General features: G+C 44.2%; 1 protein-coding gene across 1 annotated transcript in view; it reads left to right on the forward strand.

The window, feature by feature from the left end:
- The first annotated feature begins 10,238 nt into the window (after nt 1-10,238).
- LOC124710579 (adenomatous polyposis coli protein-like) overlaps nt 10,239-23,701 on the forward strand; it is a 490,408-nt gene continuing 476,945 nt past the window's right edge. The window contains exon 1 of the mRNA XM_047240936.1: nt 10,239-10,376. The gene's annotated coding sequence lies outside the window, so the exon portion shown is untranslated. The remainder of the gene's footprint in view (nt 10,377-23,701) is intronic.

Genomic DNA, 23,701 nt, shown 5'->3' on the forward strand with positions numbered 1-23,701 from the left:
ACTGTATTTTGTGATCACTGCAAGAACATCACATACCTTCACAACCCGTCAAGTTTCGTTACGTTTCCTCCTACCCTTCTGGGTGCTTCACTTTTTTTCTTTTTCACACGCAGTCTATTATCACCCTTTGAAGATCACACTAATCACCATGGAGCGCTGTAGATGGCGACATAGAACTAAGCTCACTAGACACTATACAGAGTGTAATGGTGAAAGTGTAGATATTTGGTGACTGAGAACAGTGTGCTGAACAACATTACATCAGTATTTCTTCATTTTCAGGCTAATAATTATAGCTATTAGGAGCAGTATGTTCAAAATGGTTCAAATGGCTCTGAGCACTATGGGACTTAACATCTGTGGTCATCAGTCCCCTAGAACTTAGAACTACTTTAAACCTAACTAACCTAAGGACATCACACACATCCATGCCCGAGGCAGGATTCGAACCCGCGACCGTAGCGGTCACGCGGGTCCAGACTGAAGTGCCTAGAACCGCACGGCCACACCGGCCGGCCAGCAGTATGTCTTTAGATGGATTAGTACCTCCAAGTACATGTGGCAAGAGAAAGACATTAATGCTTTTTTCCCCTAGGCAGCAGGTCACGTGTTGAAGTGTGCATGAGTGGACGCACAACAGTTAGCCTATACTGACAGGTGCAGACCACTTAGTGGTGCAGCTACGACCACACAGAAAACATGAGATAGTAAATTATTGACGTCTTTGTGGGAGGACTTTTCTACGCAGAAAAAAACTAACACACTGGTGTGTGTACATATTAAGGCACCACATATAAAAATATCTGCCCTTATATCCGTTATACCCAATGTAAGTCACCCCCTTAAAACAGCACACTGGCTACTTTCTAACATTCTAGATTATGTAAACCTAGTACCAGGTGGTAATGTGACGCTGCTTAGCTGACGCAAGTTGTGGTAGTACCCTGATGTACACAGGACAGTCGGTTGTATGGAATCAGCGCAGTAAGCTGGGTCGCCTTGTGATGTGACAGACGTCAAAAAGCAGCTTTCGTATTTGGATGTACACATGACCACACAAAGACTAAAGTTACTCGATTTGTTGACCTATCACAGCAAACTGTCCAACGTGAGTACAAGGAAACGGATACCACTCAAAGTCATGTAACACGAAATAAGAATAGTGGACTTTTTTCCTGGGTCATCAGTATTATGACTGGTTTGATGCGAACCGCGACGAATTCTTCTCTTCATCTCAGAGTAGCACTTGCAACCTAAGTCCTCCATTATTTGCTGGATGTATTCCAATCTCTGTCCTCATCTACAGGTTATGCCCTCCACAGCTCCCTTTAGCACGATGGAAGTAATTCCCTCATGTCTTAATAGATGTCCTACACGTCCTGTCCCTTCTCCTTATCAGTGCTTTCGGCATATTCTTTCCTCTCCGATTCTGCGCAGAACCTCTTCATTCCTTACCTTATCAGTCCACCTAATGTTCAACATTCCTCTGAAGCACCACATCTCAAATGCTTCGATTTTCTTCTGTTCCGGTTTTCCCACAGTCCATATTTCACTACCATACAATGCTGTACTCCATACGTATATTCTCATAAATTTCTTCCTCAAATTAAGGTCTGTGTTTCATACCAGTAGACTTCACTAGGCCAGGAATGCCCTTTTTGTCATAGCTAGTCTGCTTTTGATGTCCTCCTTGCTCCGTCCGTCATTAGTTATTTTGCTGCCTAGGAAGCAGAATTCCTTAATTTCATCTACTTCGTAACCATCAATTCACGTGTTAGGTTTCCCGCTGTTCTAATTTCTGCTACTTATCATTACCTTCGTCTTTGTTTGATTTACTCTCAGTCCATACAGTGTACTCATTAGACTGTTGATTCCATCCAGCAGATCATGTAATTCCTCTTCACATTCACTCAGGATAGAAATGTCATCAGTGAATCGTATCATTAATATCTTTTCATCTTGAATTTTAATACTACTCCTGAACTTTTCATTTATTTCCATCATTACTTCTTAGATGTACAGATTAACAGTACGGGCGAAAGACTACATCCCCGTCTTACATCCTTTTTTATCCAAGCACTTCGTTCTTGGTCATCCACTCTTATTATTCCCTCTTGGCTCTTGCAGATGTTGTATATTACCTGTCTCTCCCTACAGCTTACCCCTATTTTTCTCAGAATTTCAAACATCTTGAACCAATATACATTGTCGAACACATTTTCTAGGTCGACAAATCCTATGAACGTGTCTTGATGTTTCCTTAGTCTTGCTTCCATTATCAACTTCAACGTCAGAATTGCCTCTCTCGTGCCTTTCCGTTTTTAAAGCCAAACTGGTCGTCATCTAGCACATACTCAATTTCCTTTTCCATTCTTCTGTATATTATTCTTGTCAGCAACTTGGATGCATGAGTTGTTAAGCTGATTGTGCGTTAATTCACGCACTTGTTAGCTCTTGCTGTCTATGGAATTGTGTGGATGATGTATTTCCGAAAGTCTAATGGTATGTCGCCAGACTCATACATTCTACAAACCAGCGTGAATGAATAGTCGTTTTTTTTGTTTTTTTTTTTTTTTTGCCACTTACCCCAACGATTTTCGAAGTTCTGATGGAATTTTATCTATCCCTTCTGCCTTACCGGATCTTAAGTCCTCCAAAGCTCTCTTAAATTCTGATTCTAGCACTGGATCCCCCTATTTCTTCTAAATCGATTCTTGTTTCTTCTTCTATCACTTCAGACAAATCTTCCCCCTCATAGAGGTTTTCAGTGTATTCTTTCCACCTATCCGCTCTCTCCTCTGCATTTAACAGAGAAATTCCCGTTGCACTCTTAATGATATCACCCTTGCTTTTAATGTCACCGAAGGCTGCTTTGACTTTCCTGTATGTTGAACCTGCCCTTCCGATAATCATTTCTTTTTCGATGTCTTCACATTTTCCCTGCAGCCATTTCGTCTTAGCTTCCCTGCGCTTCCTATTTACTTCGTTCTTCAGCGACTGGTATTTCTTCATTCCAGAGTTTCCCGGAACATTTTTGTACTTCCTCCTTTCATAGATCAATTGAAGTATTTCTTCTGTTACCCATGGTTTCTTCGATTGGATTGGATTGGATTGATTTGGGGGAAGAGACCAAACAGCGAGGTCATCCGTCTTATTGGATTAGGGAAGGATGGAGAAGGAACCATCCCAGCATTTGCCTGAAGCGATTTAGGGAAACCACGGGATACCTAAATCAGGTTAGCCGGACGCGGGATTGAACCATCGTCCTCCCGTATGCGTGATCAGTGGTTTCTTCGGAGTTACCTTCTATGTACCTATGTTTTCCTTCTCAACTTCTGCGATAGCCCTTTTTAGAGATGTTCATTCCTCTTCAACAGTACTGCCTACTGAGTTATTCCTTATTGCTGTGTCTATAGCATTAGAAAACTTCAACCGTATCTCGTTATTCCTTAGTACTTCAGTATCCCACTTCTTTGAGTATTGATTCTTTCTGATTAGTGTATTAAACCTCAGCCTACTCCTCATCACTACTATATTGTGATCTGACACTATATCTGCTTCTGGGTACGCCTTAAAATCCAATATCTGATTTCGGAATCTCTGTCTGACCATGATGTAATCTAACTGAAATCTTCACGTGTCACCTGACCTTTTCCAAGCATACGTCCTCCTCTTGTTATTCTTGAACAGAGTATTGGCTATTACTGGCAGAAATTTATTGCAGAACTCAATTACTGTTTCTCCCTTTTTATTCCTTGTCCCTAGCCCATATTATCCTGTAACCTTTTCTTTTACTCATTCCCCTACAACTACATTCCAGTCCACCGTGACTACTAGATTTTCATCTCCCTTTACGCACCGTATTACCCTTTCATTATCTTCATATACTTTCTCTGTCTCTACATCTGCTGCTTGCGACGTCAGCATGTATACCTGAACTATCGTACTCGGTGCTGCTTTCCTTTCGATTCTGATAAGAACAACCCTATCACTGAACTGTACACAGTAATACACTCTCTGCCCAACAATCCTATTCATAATGAATCCTTTTCCTGTTATACCATTTTCTGATGCTGTTAATATTACCCTATACTCATTTAACCAGTAATCCTTGTCTTCTTTCCATTTCACTTCACTGACCCCTACTGCACTACTGGCCATTAAAATTGCTACACCACGAAGATGACGTGCTACGAACGCGAAATTTAACCGACACGAAGAAGATGCTGTGATATGCAAAAGATTAGCTTTTCAGAGCATTCACACAAAGTTGGCGCCGGTGGCGACACCTACAACGTGCTGACATGAGGAAAGTTTCCAACCGATTTCTCATACTCAAACACCAGTTGACCGGCGTTGCCTGGTGAAACGTTGTTGTGATGCCTCGTGTAAGGACGAGAAAAGGGTACCATCACGTTTCCGACTTTGATAAAGGTCGGATTGTAGCCTATGGCGATTGCGGTTTATCGTATCACGACATTGCTGCTCGCGTTGGTCGAGATCCAATGACTGTTAGCAGAATATGGAAAGGGTGGGTTCAGGAGGGTAATACGGAACGCCTTGCTGGATCCCAACGGCCCCGTATCACTAGCAGTCAAGATGACAGGCATCTTATCCGCATGGCTGTAACGGATCGCGCAGCCACGTCTCGATCCCTGAGACAACAGATGGGGACGTTTGCATGACATCAACCATCTGCACGAACAGTTCGACGACGTTTGCAGCAGCATGGACTATCAGCTCGGAGACCATGGCTGCGATTACCCTTGACGCTGCATCACAGACAGGAGCGCCTGCGGTGGTGTACTCAACGACCTGGGTACGCGAATGGCAAAACGTCATTTTTTCGGATGAATCCAGGTTCTGTTTACAGCGTCATGATGGTCGCATCCGTGTTTGTCGACATCGCGGTGAACGCACATTGGAAGCGTGTATTCGTCATCGCCATACTGGCGTATCACCCGGCGTGATGGTATGGGGTGCCATTGGTTACACGTCTCGGTCACCTCTTCTTCGCATTGACGGCACTGTGAACAGTGGACGTTACATTTCAGATGTGTTACAAGCCGTGGCTCTACCCTTCATTCGATCCCTGCGAAACCCTACATTTCAGCAGGATAATGCACGACAACATTTTGCAGGTTGTGTACGGGCCTTTCTGGATACAGAAAATGATCGACTGCTGCCCTGGCCAGCACATTCTCCAGATCTCTCACCAATTGAAAACGTCTGGTCAATGGTGGCCGAGCAACTGGCTCGTCACAAAACGCCAGTCACTATTCTTGATGAACTGTGGTATCGTGTTGAAGCTGCATGGGCAGCTGTACCTGTACACGCCAACCAAGCTCTGTTTGAGTCAATGCCCAGGCGTATCAAGGCCAGAGGAGGTTGTTCTGGGTACTGATTTCTCAGGATCTATGCACCCAGATTGCGTGAAAATGTAATCACGTGTCAGTTATAGTATAATATATTTGTCCAATGAATACCCGTTTATGATCTGCATTCCTTCTTGGTGTAGCAATTTTAATGGCCAGTAGTGTATATCTAGATTGAGCCTTTGCATTTCCCTTTTCAGATTTCCTAGTTTCCCTGCCACGTTCAGGCTTCTGATATTGCACGCCCCGACTCGTAGAACGTTATCATTTCGTTGATTATTCATTCTTTTTCTCATGGCCACCTCCCCCTTAGCAGTCCCCTCCCGGAGATCCGAATGGAGGTATTATTCCGGAATCCTTTGCCAATGGATAGATCATCATGACACTTTTTCAGTTATAGGCCACATGTCCTGTGGATACACGTTACGTGTCTTTAATGCAGTGTTTTCCATTGCCTTCTGCATCCTCATGCCGTTGATCATTGCTGATTCTTCCCCCTTTAGTGGCAGTTTCCCATCTCTAGCACAAGAGAGTGCCCTGAACCTCTGTCCGCTCCTCCGCCCTCTTTGAATAGGCTGCTGGGAGGATGAGGGCCACTTCTTATGCCGGAAGTCTTCGACAAAATTAAAGCAGTGGCGGGTTTCGGACACGGGATCGAGACGCTACCCCTAGATCACGGGTGACATAAGAGGATACTAACCAACCGCGACTGAAGATGAATGGCACGCTTTGTCAGTGGCAATCGGTGTCAAACCTGGCAGGAATAGCTGGTCTCACTGAGCGCTCTGAGCGAACATTGCTAAAGGAACAACATGCAAAGGCTATTTGGAGTTGGGTACTTATCAACAGCCCATTTCTCACAATGGCACATTAGCCTGCGCTTCTCCAATGGGCCTAAGACTCAGAAACTGGACAGTAGCTGGCTGGAGGAGTGTAACGTGGCCCATTGCTTCTTTCTGAAGAATGCAAGGTTTAAATGGAACTACAGCCCAGTGACACGTTTAACTCACAGTGTGTGGATGATGTTGATAGAGCCGGAGGCTGTTCTGTGATGTTTCAGGTGTGTTTGTCAAACCTTGACTCAGCCTCACTTGTACACATTATCGTGGGCGTGAACCACGTTTTTTTCGACATTCTTCCTAACCAACTGCTGCTCTTTCTTCTACATCTTCATGATGAGTACGCTATGGACACTACCGTCTTACAAATCGACAGCAGCTGTGTTTACGACTCGGCCGTGGTGGCCGAGCGGTTCTAGGAGCTTCAGTCCGGAACCGCGTGACCGTTATGGTCGCAGGTTCGAATCCTGCCTCGGGCATGGATGTGTGTGATGTCAAATGGCTCTGAGCACTATGGGACTTAACTTCTGTGGTCATCAGTCCCCTAGAACTTAGAACTACTTAAACCTAACTAACCTAAGGACATCACACACAACCATGCCCGAGGCAGGATTCGAACCTGCGACCGTAGCGGTTGCGCGGTTCCATACTGTAGCGCCTAGAACCGCTCGGCCACCCCGGCCTGCTGTGTGATGTCCTTAGGTTAGTTAGGTTTAAGTAGTCCTACGTTCTAGGGTACTGATGAACCCAGATCTTAAGTCTCATAGTGCTCAGAACCATTTCTGTTTACGAGGTTGCACGCACACGTTTCTGGTTTGACTAACACTCCAGAACCATATCGCACCGCCCATCCGAACAAGTCTCTGAAGCCGCAACAGCACCGGCCGACATCGTAAACACGTCACTGGTTGCAGATATGGAGGGGCATGTGGTCAGCACACCACTCTCCTGGCCGTTGGCAGCCTTACGTGACCGGAAACGCTACCTATCAATCAGAAAGCTCCTTAATCGGCATCACAAAATCTGAGTACATCCCACTTGCCAACAGTGTTCGGCAGACACGGACGGTCACCCATTCAAATGTTAGACAACCCATAAAGCGCTTAACTTCGGTGATTTGACGGGAAATGGTACTACCATTGCGACAAGGTCGCTGGCGGCCCGATGAATCGCCCAATCGTAATCTAATAGCAAATGTGTAGAATTATTTTGAACATTGAGTAAAGCATAGAAGCCAAATTAGCAGAAATTTGATAGCTCTAGGGGCTTCTTCGTCAATGAGCGGCTTCAGCTGGATGTGACGTACGTGAGGAAACTTGCAGGCTTTCTCGTTGAAATGAGTTAATTATCAAGGTTAGAGCTGGCGATATGCAGAGTAGCGTGATGTTTCCTTGGGCTGGGGGGAGAAAATTTTTGTCTTAACTGCTTATTTTGCATCATGACCGGGCCCCTCTCTACTTTGGCACCTGAGGAGATCACAAAATCCTAAGTAGATAGTGCCAGGTTGATCGATTCTGAGTACAGCGATTATGTTGCCGTCTGCACTGATCATCCTTCTCGTCTGACCTCTTAGTGCCTGCCGTTTTCCCATCAAATTAGAAGTTTACATTCCATGCTACAGCAGAGAAACCGCTGTACCGCAGTCATCGGCAGCACCAGCCCAGGCCTGTTAGGAGGTCTGATAATTGGGCAACAGCTGGAGCTTCTGTCATTTTGTATTACTCACGAGGCTGAAGTCCAGTGAATCTACAGTCAGCGTAAAGCTCCGCTCTTTGAAAGTGTACGAGAGACGTTCAATAAGTAATGCAACACATCCTTTTTCACGGCTAGTGTGGATTGAAAAAAATGAGGAATTTGTTACGGGATATCGTGGAGTATTCCCGCTTCAGCTCACTTCATGAAGTTCCGTAGGTGACTGCGCTGTATGCAGCCTTTAGAATGACGTCTGTAACGCAGGTGCGTTCCAGGCAGAGATCTGGCATTGAGTTTCTTTTGGCGATAAACCAGAGCACCGCAGATATTCATATGCGATTGCATGATGTCAACATAACCCTGGCAGTGAACAAAAGCACGGTGCGTTGCTGGGCGAGTAGTCTGTCATCATCACAATAAGGTCGCGCGAACATGTCCGATCTCCCTCGTGCCGGCCGGCCGCACACAAGTGTGACTCCGTTAATGTTGGAACGTGCGGACACTCTCACGTGAGGTACTGACGAGTCACAATCAAACTCGTCGCTGCTCAAGTGGACGTCTCTGTTAGTTTGCTGACGTACTCGTCCACCAGTTGGGGTTCCTCGCCACCTAACGAAACACCAGAATCTACTCTTTAGGAATCAACATGGATTCCGGAAACAGCGATCGTGTGAGACCCAGCTCGCTTTATTTGTTCATGAGACCCAGAAAACATTAGATACAGGCTCCCAGGTAGACGCCATATTCCTTGACTTCCGGAAGCCGTTCAATACAGTTCCGCACTGTCGCCTGATAAACAAAGTAAGAACCTACGGTATATCAGACCAGCTGTGAGGCTGGATTGAAGAGTTTTTAGCAAACAGAACACAGCATGTTGTTCTCAATGGAGAGACGTCTACAGATGTTAAAGTAACCTCTGGCGTGCCACAGGGGAGTGTTATGTGACCATTGCTTTTCACAATTTATATAAATGTCCTATGTCGGATGTTCCATGCTGCTCTTCGCGGATGATGCTGTAGTATACACAGTAGTTGCAGCATTAGAAAATTGCAGCGAAATGCAGGAAGATCTGTAGCGGATAGGCACTTGGGGCAGGGGGTGGCAACTGACCCTTAACATAGACAAATGTAATGTATTGCGAATACATAGAAAGAAGGATCCTTTATTGTATGATTATATGAAAGCGGAACAAACACTGGTAGCAGTTACTTCTGTAAAATATCTGGGAGTATGCGTACGGAACGCTTTGAAGTGGAATGATCATATAAAATTAATTGTTGGTAAGGCGGGTGCCAGGTTGAGATTCATTTGGAGAGTCCTTAGAAAATGTAGTCCATCAACAAAGGAGGTGGCTTGCAAAACACTCGTTCGACCTATACTTCAGTATTGCTCATCAGTGTGGGATCCGTACCAGGTCAGGTTGACAGAGGAGATAGAGAAGATCCAAAGAAGAGCGGCGCGTTTCGCCACAGGGTTATTTGGTAAGCGTTAGGGAGATGTTTAGCAGACTCAAGTGGTAGACTCTGCAAGAGAGGTGCTCTGTATCGCGGTGTAGCTTGCTGTCCAGGCTTCGAGAGGGTGCGTTTCTGGTTGAGGTATCAAATATATTGCTTCCCCCTACTTATACCTCCCGAAGACATCACGAATGTAAAATTAGAGAGATTCGAGCGCGCACGGAGGCTTTCCGGCAGTCGTTCTTCCCGCGAACCATACGCGACTGGAACAGGAAAGAGAGGTAATGACAGTGGCACGTAAAGTGCCCTCCGCCACACACCATTGGGTGGCTTGCGGAGTATAAATGTAGATGTAGATGTAGACCACAGAGGGCTGCCATCTGTATGGCCCAATGAAGGTTGCACTCCGTGGGAAGCAGCACGTGGATGTTGAGGAGGTTCTTGGCGCAACAAGACGTTGGCTCCGACGTCGACCAGTACAGTGGTACCGTCCAAGGATACAGGCCCTCGAAGTAAGGTGGCATAAGGCTGTCGCATTGGACGGAGATTATGTTGTAAAATGGGGTTTTGTGGCCAAAAGAGTGGTGAATAACATGATGTATAGGAATCGTGAGTAAAACCAACCTGCTTTGAGCAAAAAATTTGTTGCTTTACTTACTGAACGCCCCTCGTAATTACGTTCGCATTGTTTAAAGACAGCTTTATCGGCCATTAAGTCTAATCACTCTGTGTAGCACTAACGCGGTAATCTACGAGCCGCGCAGAGTAGCGGGTGGCTAGGTGCTGGTGCAGGCGTCGGCCACCGAGCGGCGCTGCCGTCGGGGCGGCTCGAGGCGCCGGCACAGTGGAGGGCCGCAGTGTCAGTGCGGTTGCGACTGGCAGCCGGGCGGCAGCGAGCGGCAAGCACAGCGACCGGGCTATGGGACGACACGCCGACGCCCCCGCCGCGCCGCCTCCTCACCTCCTGCCGCCAGCGCCCGCCGCCGACTCGGGCACCCGTATCTAGCTGAGAACAGGTCAGTGGCGGCAGCACACCCCACGCCAGGTCCCGTCCACCGCTGACTCTGCACAGTTCGCCGGCGTCGCACCCTCCAATGCAGTGAAACGACGACGAACGTCGTACACCTCGTCGACGTGCTTCTGGTGCAGAGTGTGTTGTTGTTTACGGTTCGAAAAGATCTAGATCGTTTCTGCTTAGATCAGTGAACATTACATCCAGTCGTTTGCTTAAGTGGTGGATGTTACAGTTTGGCCAGTCAAAATCAAGTGAGTAGGGCATAAACCCGAATCTCTCGCTCTTAAAAAAGAAACCAACGTTCCCGTTTTGTAATTTCTCTATGGTTCTTAAAGCATTCTCCGTATCGAAATGAATGTCGGCCGCGAGTAGAAATTTGACGGGGGTGATAATGTGTCCCATTCAGAACGTGAATTTTCACGTAAATGCATATCTACTCTGAATGTTCTACGCGCTACAGCTGCTTAACACTGCCAAAAATGAACACGATGTAAATGATCACAGCTTATCAGATTGTTATTTGTGCTTTGTTGTCAATCTCCTTCTACAGCCACACTCAAAAACTCCATTTCAGTGCATTCTGGGACCCAACATCTGTCTACACTAAGCACAAAACGCTATGAAATTGTTTCTGGCTTTTCTGCAGATAATTTTTAAAGATAAATTAACAATCATACAACTAGGAACTAACTGTGAATTTATTAACGTATTATTCGTATTCCTGAGAAACTGATGTACCCTGGGAACTGTTGCGACTAGAACGTGCGGGTGTTGCAGGCAGAACAACTAAAAAAAAACGTTCAAATGTGTGCGAAATCTTATGGGACTTAACTGCTAAGGTCATCAGTCGCTAAGCTTACACACTAGTTAACCTAAATTATCCTAAGGACAAACACACACACCCATGCCCGAGGGAGGACTCGAACCTCCGCCGGGACCAGCCGCACAGTCCATAACTGTAGCGCCTCAGACCGCTCGGCTAATCCCGCGCGGCGCAGAACAACTATGTCACAAACGTCCAACTGCAGAAATTAGAATTTGCGATTCCTTTGAAGAGACCGCTTGCTTTGTGGATTGGATCACAGCGACAACGATGTCGCAGGAGTTGCGTCGTCAGAGTGACATGAGCAACGGACCGTTGTGAGAAGATGTGGCACCGGGGACCAGACATCGCGTGTGCTGTTCACTATGGAAGTTTGCTGCTTCTTTCTGTCATGACTTCCTGTGGCGTGAATCCAACACATGTCGGCGTCAGTGTTTCTTTACATCGACCACTTGTCTCCGCCGTCTGCAGTCACGGTAGAACAACAACGTCGCAAGACGTTGGCTGTGTTGTGTCAGTGTCCATACACGCTCCCTTCGCACCGAACGGTTATGTTCCTGGTGTGATTACCGTACTGATTCCCTTGCCGTGTAGTCGGATTTTAAAGAACCAGGAATTGCTCTAGGCAAAGAAAACCCAGTAAATGGTACTCCGTATCGTATCTGCTGCTCTGTGCATAATTTGACATGGATAATTGTGCTTCTGGAAGTCACAGGAATTTTGTTTTGCCTCTCCCACGGTGAATTAAATATCGCCCTTCCACAGAGCACTTCTTGCCTTAAACGACGGTGAGAAGGTCTCTGAAACGGCTGGAGATTGTTGTCAGTAAACGGAATACCTCTCGTATGAGACACACATGGGATTATTGTAAATGGAATACCTTTGGTATGAGACAGACATGGAATTATTCATAGTAGCTGAAGATGCTGCTGATTTTAGTCTCTGTCTGATGTTAATGCCGGAGCAATATATATTTAATCTACAATCGTGCATCCCAATTTCGTGACAAACAATGTTCATGGGATTTTTTATTTACGTTTGTTTTCGTCTCACGAGGTACGAATGACTGGAGAAAAGTTCCAAACATTCTCTTCCCGTCACCGTTCCGTCCCTGGGAGTAAGGTTTTAGTTTCTTCTCTGCAAGAACAAATCTCTGCATCAGTTATTGAGCCCTTGGAGGAAGCGTCGGATTTAAGATCAAATGAGCCTGTTTCGTAATAAGTGAGTCCTGTTGGATTATATAGTGGATTCCGTAGCGGTTGCAGCAGAATGGCAGCGCCGTTTCCATTGGTTGTGAGACATTAGTGAACGTACGTGCAGGTTGATTCCGTGATGATATTACAGACTTTCAGGGATGATGGAGAAGGATAAATGTATCAAAAAAGTCTAGTAATCATAGGCTCTAAAACACGTACTTCGTCTTTAACACTGTGAAAAAAATCACTTCTAATGTAAGCTCTCTGCTTGCTTATTTTGGGAGGGGTCAGTGTGGGTCAATCCAAGAAAAAAAGTCAAGTAAACATGGGTTCGAAAGTGCGTACCTTAATAGATTTGAGTACTTGTTTATTTTTTAACTACAGTGAAACACATCTCTTGTACTGGTCAAGTGCTCGGAGCTCTTAAGGTATGCAGTTTAGAGCCCATATGGACTTGACCTTTTTGATACATTTGCCATTCTTCATGATCCCTGAAAGTCTGTAACATCATTATGGCATCACCCTGTATAGCAGAAGTTTCTGTATGAGAATAGCATAGCAGTATGTATGTTACCTGTACGCGAGAAACGTTGCACAGAACGAAAACCTATTTACTAGACTTGCGCAGCCTGTACTGGTATAATGCAAAAGCAACTGTTAGAGAATACATAAAGAGTACACAGAGATGACTTGCGGCAAGGGGCATACGTTCTTACTCGACTCGCCGGTAATTGTACAAACATGTTAACAGATCAGAAATGAGACCGTGAAGAAATTGAAATAAATGTTTCAGAGTGAAATTACGGTTATTTTTCAGCTACTTACGTGTCGCACCCGTAGAGACTGTAAACACAAACGTAGACTGTGCTCACAGAGATACCTAGGGAGTCCGCAGAGCACCTTTATGGTGAAATACGGTATGAAAACACGCTAACACGCTGCTCTGAGCGCTGTTTCACGCCACATCGGCTCTGAATAGCATCACCAGGAAGCCGAATATTCAGCGAAAGCGACGGGTAATGAGACAAGGAAACTTATCAAGTAAGAGTAGTATGATAGTCCCGCACACTCGGTGCGCCGGAATTGCTCTAGCTGAGGTCAGTGATCCATAGAATGCACGTGCGCTGTACATTCTTTACGATCCAGAAACTTCACGTAAACTCCCCTTGTTATGCTTAATGAATATCTGAGAAGATTCCGAGAAGAGCCGCCCAGTGCTGGAAGCGGCCAGAGATGCGTATCCCTCGGCGCCCGTTCGCAAACAAGCCGCGGGACGGTAATTATCCGGCCAGCCGAAGCGGACGAAAAAAGGTGCGCGAAACTCCGGCACGGCTGGCGCAGAGGCGAGCGGTGCGTGATGGGTATTAGCGGAGCACGGCGGGCCAGAGGTTAATGTCTGCCTGCCCTGGCCACTGCAGCTGCCGCGTCTGTAGAGGGAGGGCTGCCGCGCTGGACGGCACTTCTCGACGTCTGAATCAGCACTTGCAGCACCCGACAAGGTTGACGCTGGAACCGAGCTGCGAGCTCAATGACGTTCTCCAGCAAAGACTTCTGGAGTAAAATGGAGACGGCATCATTGATTACCGGTAATGAGCGACTCAGAGGAGAACTTTTGAAGGGTTATAGTGCTAAACGGGCTACGCAACAAAATGTTTATTCAAAATATATAGCCGGCCGTTGTGGCCGAGCGGTTCTAGGTGCTTCAGTCCGGAACCGCGCTGCTGCTACGGTCGCAGGTTCGAATCCTGCTTCGTGCGGTTCTAGGCGCTGCAGTACGGAACCGCGGGACTGCTACGGTCGCAGGTTCGAATCCTGCCTCGGGCATGGGTGTGTGTGATGTCCTTAGGTTAGTTAGGTTTAAATAGTTCTAAGTTCTAGGGGACTGATGACCTAAGATGTAAAGTCCCATAGCGCTCAGAGCCATTTCGAATCCTGCTTCGGGCACGGCTGTGTGTGATGTCCTTAGGTTAGTTGGGTTTAAGTACTTCTAAGTCTCTGGGACTTATGAGCTCAGATGTTAAGTCCCATAGTGCTTAGAGCCATTTGAACCATCAAAATAAATTTTATTCAAATAACAAGAACAGAAATATGCACTAACTACACTTTAACACTTGCTCACTGATTTTAGAAGAATGGATGGTTCAGAAATATCAAATAAACACTAACTTTTCTAAATAAATTTGCACTCAGATGCCAAACGGGCTACGTCTACCAAACAATTTTTGTAATATTTCTACCTCTAGCAATCATTTTACTGTTCAATCTTGGCACTATTCACCATAAAATTTTTTGTCACTTCAAGCAGGTATTCCATCACACTTTTGATGTACTGTTTCTTCTGCGTATACAATCTATTCGCACTAGTTGCCTCACTGAATGTGATCGTTCTGAAATATTCACTTCGTCACAGTTTTTTAAACGTTCTTAACAATTCCCAACGCTGCCAAACGTCTTTTTTATCTGAATTGCCCAAGATGTGTTGGTTTTAATCCACGAGGCAGAACTTATATTAACCATAGTTGTGTTAATGATCATTTCACTTGTTTGCTGAAAGTCCACAAAATAACTGTCGCCGCGTGGAGTGGCCGTGCGGTTTGAGGCGCCATGTCACGGATTGCGCGGCACCTCCCGTCGGAGGTACGAGTCCTCCCTCGAGCATTAATGCGTGTGTTGTTCTTAGCATAAGTTAGTTTAAGTAGTGTGCAAGTCTAGGGACCGATGACCTCAGCAGTTTGGTCCCTTAAGAATTCACACATATTTGAACAAACAACTTTAAACGGTTGTTCTCCCGGGCTGCTGCTATGGTTTTCTCTATATCATGAGGAACAAAACCCTTCCTCACCTTTGCTCACGCATTCTTTTAGTGTTCCCGGTTTTTCTGTTACTTGCCTTTGCTGAATTATTCATATTGTTTTCACTGCCCGTTGTACCATGAATGAATACACGCAAAGGATAGGTCACAAAAGGGTAGGAGCAAGATGAAGTGTATTATCTCTAAGTTCTTCATAGTCAACTCGTGTAAAGCATTCTGCATTTACTCCACGTAGCATGAACAATTCATATACTTCTCATGTCATCTACTGGCCTTCGTACTACTTACATCAGCCGTTATCAGAGGTAGCCCTTTAGCCTGAAAAAGCCCTTTTCACATACCAAGTAAAGGAGTCGTAAACACATTTTATGAAAAGCTGGCGCTTAGCCACTTCAGCATGATAACCCTTTATTTATCTTACTACAAACCTGTAGATTAAATTAGATAGTCTTTTTGAATGTTAACTAAGTAAGGAAGGGACAGATAGCTACTTAAGGCTGGCGACGTGCTTCAGAGATCATATATCTAGTAACTTCGCTGCTATTGAAACTCCACTACGTACACGGATTTCGGTTTTCTTTTTACTTATTTCCTTATTATATCTTTCTGACAATACATTGTTCGTGTGTTCTACGGCCTTTTGGAAGTTGTTTTCAGTGTTAACCGAATCTAAAAATAATCTCCAGAAGGCTATGGGAGGCGTGAACAACGTATTTTCATAAATATGTTATATGAAAACAAGTAAGAAAGAGACCGAAATACTTCTGTTTAGTAGAGTTAGAATAGTAGAAAACTTTCGTGTGGATGAAGAGAATCTGAAGCAAGTCACCTGCTTTAAGAACCTGGGTAGCAGAACAACAAAGGCTGGTAAATCAAGCCAGGAGATTAACTGTAGAAATGCACAAGATAAAACAGAAGGACAAGCAACTACCAGTCAAAAGTAATAGTTTAAACATCATTCAACAGTATGTAAAACTTATGTTTGGAACGTTGCGTTATATGGCTCGGAGGGATGGACAGTAGGGGAATCTGAACGGCAAAATCTGCTTGCTTTTGAGGCTTGTTGTTGGAGGAGAGTCCTAAAGATTTCATGGACAGAGAGAATGGCCAATGAAGAAATGCTAAAGAAAATATCGTTGTGGAGGACTATCAAGGAACGCAGGGACCGATGGATTGAACACCTGTGCAGATATTGCTCAGTCACTGTGAAATTAATATAAGGAAAAGCGCCAGGAAAGAATGCACGAGGGAGACCAGGACTTCAGTACTTCAGGCAGATAAAACTGGATCTAAAACTGACAACGTATTCGGAACTGAAGAGACTAGCAGAGAAGAGGGAAAATGGAGAAAGGGAATTGCTGCCGACCAATCTGCCGATTGTTAATAAGACAAGAAGGAAGGGATAAGCTGTACTTAATTATACCGGAAACAAGAGAAAACACTTAAACGAGACTGACTCTTTGCTTACTGCGCTAAAACGTAAACATAAGTAAGACTTCAGTCTTGGCTTCACGATCTTTCAGTGTTTACTTGGATAATAGATAAAGAAAAATGAAACCTTTAAAAGGAGGCTTAAAACACCGACTAATTCACGCACTGACTATGAAGCCTGTACTAAACTGTTGTTACAAGCTAATTAACCGTTCCTTATGAACTCACAAAATCTGCCCGTCGCGTCGTGTCTCCTCAATATAGAGTGTAAGTCGAGTGTTATTAAAGATTCTGGTATGTTCAAAATGCTATGTTACGGTCACGGTATCAAAACAATAGGTCTCTCTGAGTTAAAAACGTCGGAGTGATGGGATTTTTCATAACTTTAACTGGAATTTCAACAAAAGCATCTCGATTGAATGTTTCAGAGAAATGTACACTGTGAGAAATTCCGGGATACTGTGTGTTGAACTTAGACTTTAACCCAAAACTTTGCCTTTCGCGAGCAATTCTTTTACCACCACAGCCATCCAAATATCGGTTAGTAGCCTTCTCCCAACCTCCTCCCCCCCACCCCGCCCACTCTCCTCCATCCAGTCGCCCTAATTACGATCAAGTTCTTCTCAATTACTTGGAAAAATACAGCAACCAGCTACTTTTTATACGGGTTTATTAATGCCAAGGTACGTTCTCATCCATCTTCAGTTGCCATCCCATGTTTATGTCGTCATCAATACAATGGGTTTGTCGACCGCATTTTGAATGCTGCAGCTGCATGTCAATCCATTTAGCTACCAAGTTTTCCAAGTTCTATATTTACGTTTAATAAATAATTAGTTGCACTTAGTTTTATTCTGTAGCTTACAGCTCCTTGTTTCGCATTAACATACATAGTAAATACACTTTTAGCTCCACTGATTCACTGCAGTATTGGCCATGCGGACGACTTAAGTGATTGTTTGTCCTGGAAAAGACATATATGGCCGGCCTCTGTGGCCGAGCTTTCCTAGGCGCTTCAGTCTGGAACTGCGCGACCGCTACGGTCGCAGGTTCGAAACCTGCCTCGGGCATGAATGTGTGTGATGTCCTTAGATTAGTTAGGTTTAAGTAGTTCTAAGTTCTAGGGGACTGATGACGTCAGATGTTAAGTCCCATAGTGCTCAGAGCCATTTAAACCATTTTGAAAAGACACCTATAGCCGAGTTAAAATTTTCTTATACATTGGGTAGTTGTGTTGATAGATTTAATACCGCCGACCATTGATTTCTGTCCGTTTCTAGTTGCACCAGTGTTAAGTCTACAAACGCAACTTACACCAGGAGTACATTTTCATCGTATAAGAAAACTGCAACTCGACTGTAGATGTATTTTACGATATAAACAAATGTTTATAGGGCACATGGGGAAGTCTGCGCTGCAGCAGTGAAGATGAACGTGTGTGTGTGTGTGTGTGTGTGTGTGTGTGTGTGTGTGTGTGTGTGGTCTGAATGTAAAGGGGAAACAAGGAGGTACAAGTTACAGAGTAAAAGTAGGTGCGACTACATATTAATTAAACCTAAATACCCGACTCGGAAAACGTGGAAGCGAACCGGATTGTTATTAAATTATTGTTAACTGAGGATGGGAAAACGCAACATAAAGTCTGGACCAAGGTGCACTCAGCCTAATGATACCTAACTTAGGAGCTACTGGGGTATGAAACAGCGACTCCAAAGTCAATGAAACAGACAGCTGCCGGCCGGGGGTCGATACCGCCTCGAAAGACGCCACTGGCTGAGGATGATACGGCGGTCGGTCAGTCCCAACTGACCCATCAGGGCCAGAACGCGAAGCTTTGCTTTGCCTCCAGAATACGAGAGACTATTGCGTGGCTCCCAGTCTGTTTGAATATCACAGTGTCTGAATCATTACCATCATTATTACATTTTGCAGTGATGTCCATTATATTCGAACAATACGTGGAATGAAGTGGAACGGAGATTCTTCGAACATTTTCTCCGAAAGACGTATCTTGATATTCGTTTCAGACAGGCTACATGTATCTGCGTATCTCTTCGTCCTGGATAAGCCGTTTCACACGCTTTTTTATATACTGGGTGATTCTTCTTAACGTTTAAAAACCCTCGAAGCGACATAGTAGACGCTGAGGCAACTAATTTAGCATAAAACACATGGGGTCACAAATGTCGGGAAATACCCCGAAAGGGATGATAAATGTTGAATATGTAACGTCACCATATGATATACCTCTCCGCAAGTGCAACAGTTGGGCTTGGGCGTCAAGGGATGATTGAGCTCAAAAAAAAAAAAAAAAAATGGCTCTGAGCACTATGGGACTTAACATCTATGGTGATGATTGAGTGATGCGATACTTGCATTCGAGTAAATGGCACAAATTCTGAACACCTTTTGTAAGTGTCATCTGTTGTAAACGGAGACGTTGCAGAATTATTGTCCTTTAATGTTTATAGACGTTATTTAGTAAAGAAATCGAAGGTCGCTTACTGGCAACGGCGCAAATCGGAAGCTTATATTCATTTACTTTGACGGAAAACGGTGGCTTTTTGTTGTCCTGTACTTCGCAACAAACCAGCAGAGACCATTAGATCGAAAAATAAAATCATAAATTCTACCTCAATGTAAACACATAATTGTCTAAAGCAGTGAAAAAAAAAAATACTGCCTACCAGGCGCAAGACCCGAACCCTGAGCACTACACATAACATGATCACACGTGCTCAGAGCCACACCGATGTGAACACTTGACTTGGGTTGAGATGGTCAGTGTGACAGGCCGATAGCTCAACCGCTGCACGTGAGGCGAGGTACGTCATCTGGTGATGTCACATATCCGACATTTGTCACTCACTTTTGAAGTAATTCCCGACATCTGCGACCCCATAAGACTCATATTAAATTACTTGTCTCAGCATCATCCACGTCGCTACTGAGGCTTTTAAACGTTAATAAGAATCACTCTGTACAGGAAATCATTTGTACGAAATTAGAAACCTTCGCAAACCACTTCACTTCTTTCGTCTGCAAGAGCAATTTATAAACTTTCCAATGATATATTAGGTTAGGTTATTGCTCGTACTGACAATATTGCGCCAAGCATTGTCTTAGGCAATTTTATTGTTGTCGGTGTTAGTAAGTTTCCGCCCGCGTTGTAGTACCTATTCCATTTTTTGTTGTATGTAGATAACATGTACAACCTCTCAACGCCTCCGTTTAACACTGCAATATTAAAAACAAGCTTGAGTCCTGTAATGATTATTGTAACCCTTTGTAGCGTCTTTACAGTTCGTTTGTCTTTCAACGTCACGCGAAGTAACTATTCATTTCTAACAAGCGTTGAAATATTCTGCTAGCATTGTTCCTGCAAACACAGCGACTAGCAGCACGTAACGGAGACTAGAGCGCCATCGCGTCCTGGAAAGAAGAGAGTGCATAGCGCGCGCGATATCAGCGTAAGGTATGCGCGTAGCGCCCACGCTATTACCTCTGTCCGCACGAAGTGTGTCTTGAAAACGCCACTTTCTTTGCCTTCACGTACACTGGGGCGCGCCACAACAAGAAAGTAGCTAACATGATTTCATAAGTGTTGGATCCAGGAAAGAAAACACTAGAGAGAAATTGCAACAACTTGGCTACAATTATAGCAAGGAACATGAGAAACACGCAGTTCCTGTACCATAATTGTCTGCTAACACAGCAATTTCTTTACAGAAAAAGTAGTTCAAAATTGAATGTCAGTTGTTCGTCAAAGGAAGAGGGATGGGGCATATGTATGGGACTCTTGCTGTACTAAATTTCGTAATTCCAGTACAACAGCAACAAAAGTTACGCTCACTTGCGGCTCCACTGTATTACATCACGTCCATCATTCTCTTACGAAAGACGCCAACTACAGAAAGTGTCGCCACTCTCTCGAGACTACTGGGGTCAAGTGCGTGCATTTAAGAGCAGACACCTGCTGCGAATGTACTTGTGCTCGAGGTATACGTACGTCGAAATAAAGGAGCGGGGGAACACACAGTGAGACTGTCATACTTCTCCTGAGAATCTACTAGTGTGCCACACCATCAAGTGACTGTCATAAGCCTCGGAGGGAAAGCAACAGGTTTCGCCTCAGTTTTTAACAAAAGTATTCATTGCCCTTGAAACTTCCCGGCAGATTAAAACTGTGTGCCGTACCGAGACTCAAACTCGGGACCTTTGCCTTTCGTGTGCAAGTGCTCTAACCGTCTTTTTTTTTTTCGTTGTGTTTGGTCGTAGTGGACGCCACATGACTTGCGTTGAAGTTCGTTGTTGATCGCTTCACTAAGTTTTTTTATTACAGAGAACAGCCTGCTCTCTGACCGAACAGGCTGAGCTACCATGCCGGTATCCGTCTAAGCTACCAAAGCACGACTCACGCCCCATCCTCACAGCTCTACTTGCGCCGGTACCTCGTCTCCTACCATCCAAATTCACCGAAGCTCTCCTGCGAAACTTGTAGAACTAGCACTCCTCGAAGAACGGATATTGCGGAGACATGGGTTTGCCACAGCCTGGGGGATGTCTCCAGAATGAAATTTTCCCTCTGCGGCAGTGTTTGCGCTGATATGAAGCTTCCTGGCAGATTAAAGCTGAGGAATTGCCGTAAGTTGTGCTTTGCTAGCTCAGTCGGTGGACTTCCGTCCGCACAAATCACGACAAGTTAACAGCTGGCACGGTAGCTCAGCGTGTTCGGTCAGAGGGTTAGCTGCCCTCTGTAATAATAATAATAATAATAATAAAAACTGAGTTAATGGTGAACGATAAGCTTTAACAAGCGTCCTGGGACGTCCGCCCCGACCAAAGACAGTGACCAATAACGAACAAACTGAGGTCAACAAAAAAAAGGTCTATAGAGCACTTGCCCCATGAAAGTCGAAGGGCCCGAATTCGAGTCTCTGTCCTGCACACAGTTTTAATCTGCGAGGAAGTTTCATATCAGCTCACACTCCGCTGCAGAGCGAAAATTTCATTCTGGATTCATTGCTCTTGTTGGTGACTAACATGAAAAGAAAGTGAAGAGTGGATTTTAACAGCGTGTCGACGCCGTCATGTTATTAGAGACGTAGCTCAAACAGACACTGATGGGGCACAAAATTGGGACAATCCTTTTTAAGGATCCATCTCAGCATTTTACTCTAAAGGATTTACAGGTACCACGTATGTCCAGACGGAGAGTTCAATAGCGCTTCTCTCGCATTCCAATCGACAATACGTTGATATGGTTCACGTGAAATTGACTTTACTTGCACACTTACAGATCATAACAAGAGGAATACACAAAAAGTGTGTAAACATAACTTTAATTTCAAGCACAAGGTATTGTAAGTAATGCATATCGTCTTAAGTATCAGCAAGTTCTCGGCGGGTTAATGTGATCAGCTATCTTGTTGCGCCTGGATTGCAAAAATTCATGAAAATATTCTACTAGACCTGCGGTTCCCAACGTGGCGGTAATTACCCCTAGAGGGGTAAAATTAAATTTTCTGAGCGGAAAAAAACGAAAAGGGTTTGATTGTGTGTCAGTCGTGGAAATACATTTTTGAAAAAGTTAATATTGGCTATATAAGTTATCAGTAATAACTTTTTCTCAATCGCTAGCATTAATGCGTGACACTATGCGGTGGAGGTTACAGTCTCCTCACGTTCTCCATCAAGTACATACATACTTTGTGCTTTCTACCAAATAACGATGACCGTAAAAACGACACACAGGGACTTGTACATAACAAACGGAAGATATACGATGAAAATCTCTTCTCCAAGTTGCAGATATTTCATGCCACAGACTCACTTCGAAACAGGTAAGTGAATTAATTGATACATGACACAACAGTAACTACATAAAGGGTAGTATAATGCTGTATCACAGTATTATTATTATCATCTGCATTATTATTATTAGTATTATTATTATCATCATAGTGGGCAGATACAGAGCATGAACACCCTGAAGTCTTTCAGTTTCTGCCAGTGGAGAAGTAAAGAGTACAACAATCAAAAGATTTACAAACAGTATGTATAGTGTACATATTTTAACTCGGTTGATTTGAAGTGGGGTTGTAGGTGAAGCAGCTGCCTCTAGGGAGAGAAGTAGTGCAGAGAAAGCAAGTTTTGTGGCAAGTGTCTATCCTTACTGTGGATAGTTAGCTTTCTTACCCGAGAAGGAGTTGTAGTAGCAGTCGCGATGCACCGTGAACTGCTTCATCATTCATTGTAAAAACACGCAGACAAGAAATGTGGCACTCAAGATTTATAGATGTGAAACTAGATTTTAGACTACGATAATAGTTAAAATAAACACACGGGACTGAGTGGATTTGGAACATCTTTATGATCTGTAGTGATTGAGAAACGCTAAAACATAAAAGAGGTTGTTAGACAGAAGCAGTACCAATCGTCTCATTGACTCATTAGTCGGCGGCTTAATAAAACACAAAAACTAGCAACTAGCTATGATTTTTCGTTCGTCATTTTAGAAATGAAAGTGCTCAAAGAAAATTATTTTTCATTCTAAAGTTTAATTAGACGGCAAGATTGGTGATGGAGCAGACGAGGGGGGATAATCGTCTATGAAAGGATGGGAACCAGTGTTAACTGGACCTTCTCCCACACTCTACTTTGTTTGGGTTGGTTGTCTGCATATGTTTCACCAGCCATGCACTGTTTTCGCTGAATCGGAAGACGCTTAAGTTTTACAGTTTGTATAGGTCGTTTTTATTTTGCATTTGTGATTTTGTAATTTCCAGGACTAGCTTTTTCCTCAGTCACGTTGCTAAGAGATACCTGTTTGACGAAGATATAGCTTTAAAAATGTAAAGTTCTTGTGATTCAAAAATTCTGCGACATTGTTCATAAATCAAAATACACGTAACAAGAAGTCGATGCTCTCATTAACGAGAAGAGGATTTTTTTCCTTTGTGCATGGATCCAAAGTAGTCATAAAATCAAAGAAAAAATTATTTAATAAAACACAGAAAACTGTTTTAATTGGATAAAGAGGGACATCATCAGCGTTAACATTT

Source organism: Schistocerca piceifrons, chromosome 1 (genome assembly GCF_021461385.2).
Source record: "Schistocerca piceifrons isolate TAMUIC-IGC-003096 chromosome 1, iqSchPice1.1, whole genome shotgun sequence".
Classification (NCBI taxonomy): domain Eukaryota; kingdom Metazoa; phylum Arthropoda; class Insecta; order Orthoptera; family Acrididae; genus Schistocerca; species Schistocerca piceifrons.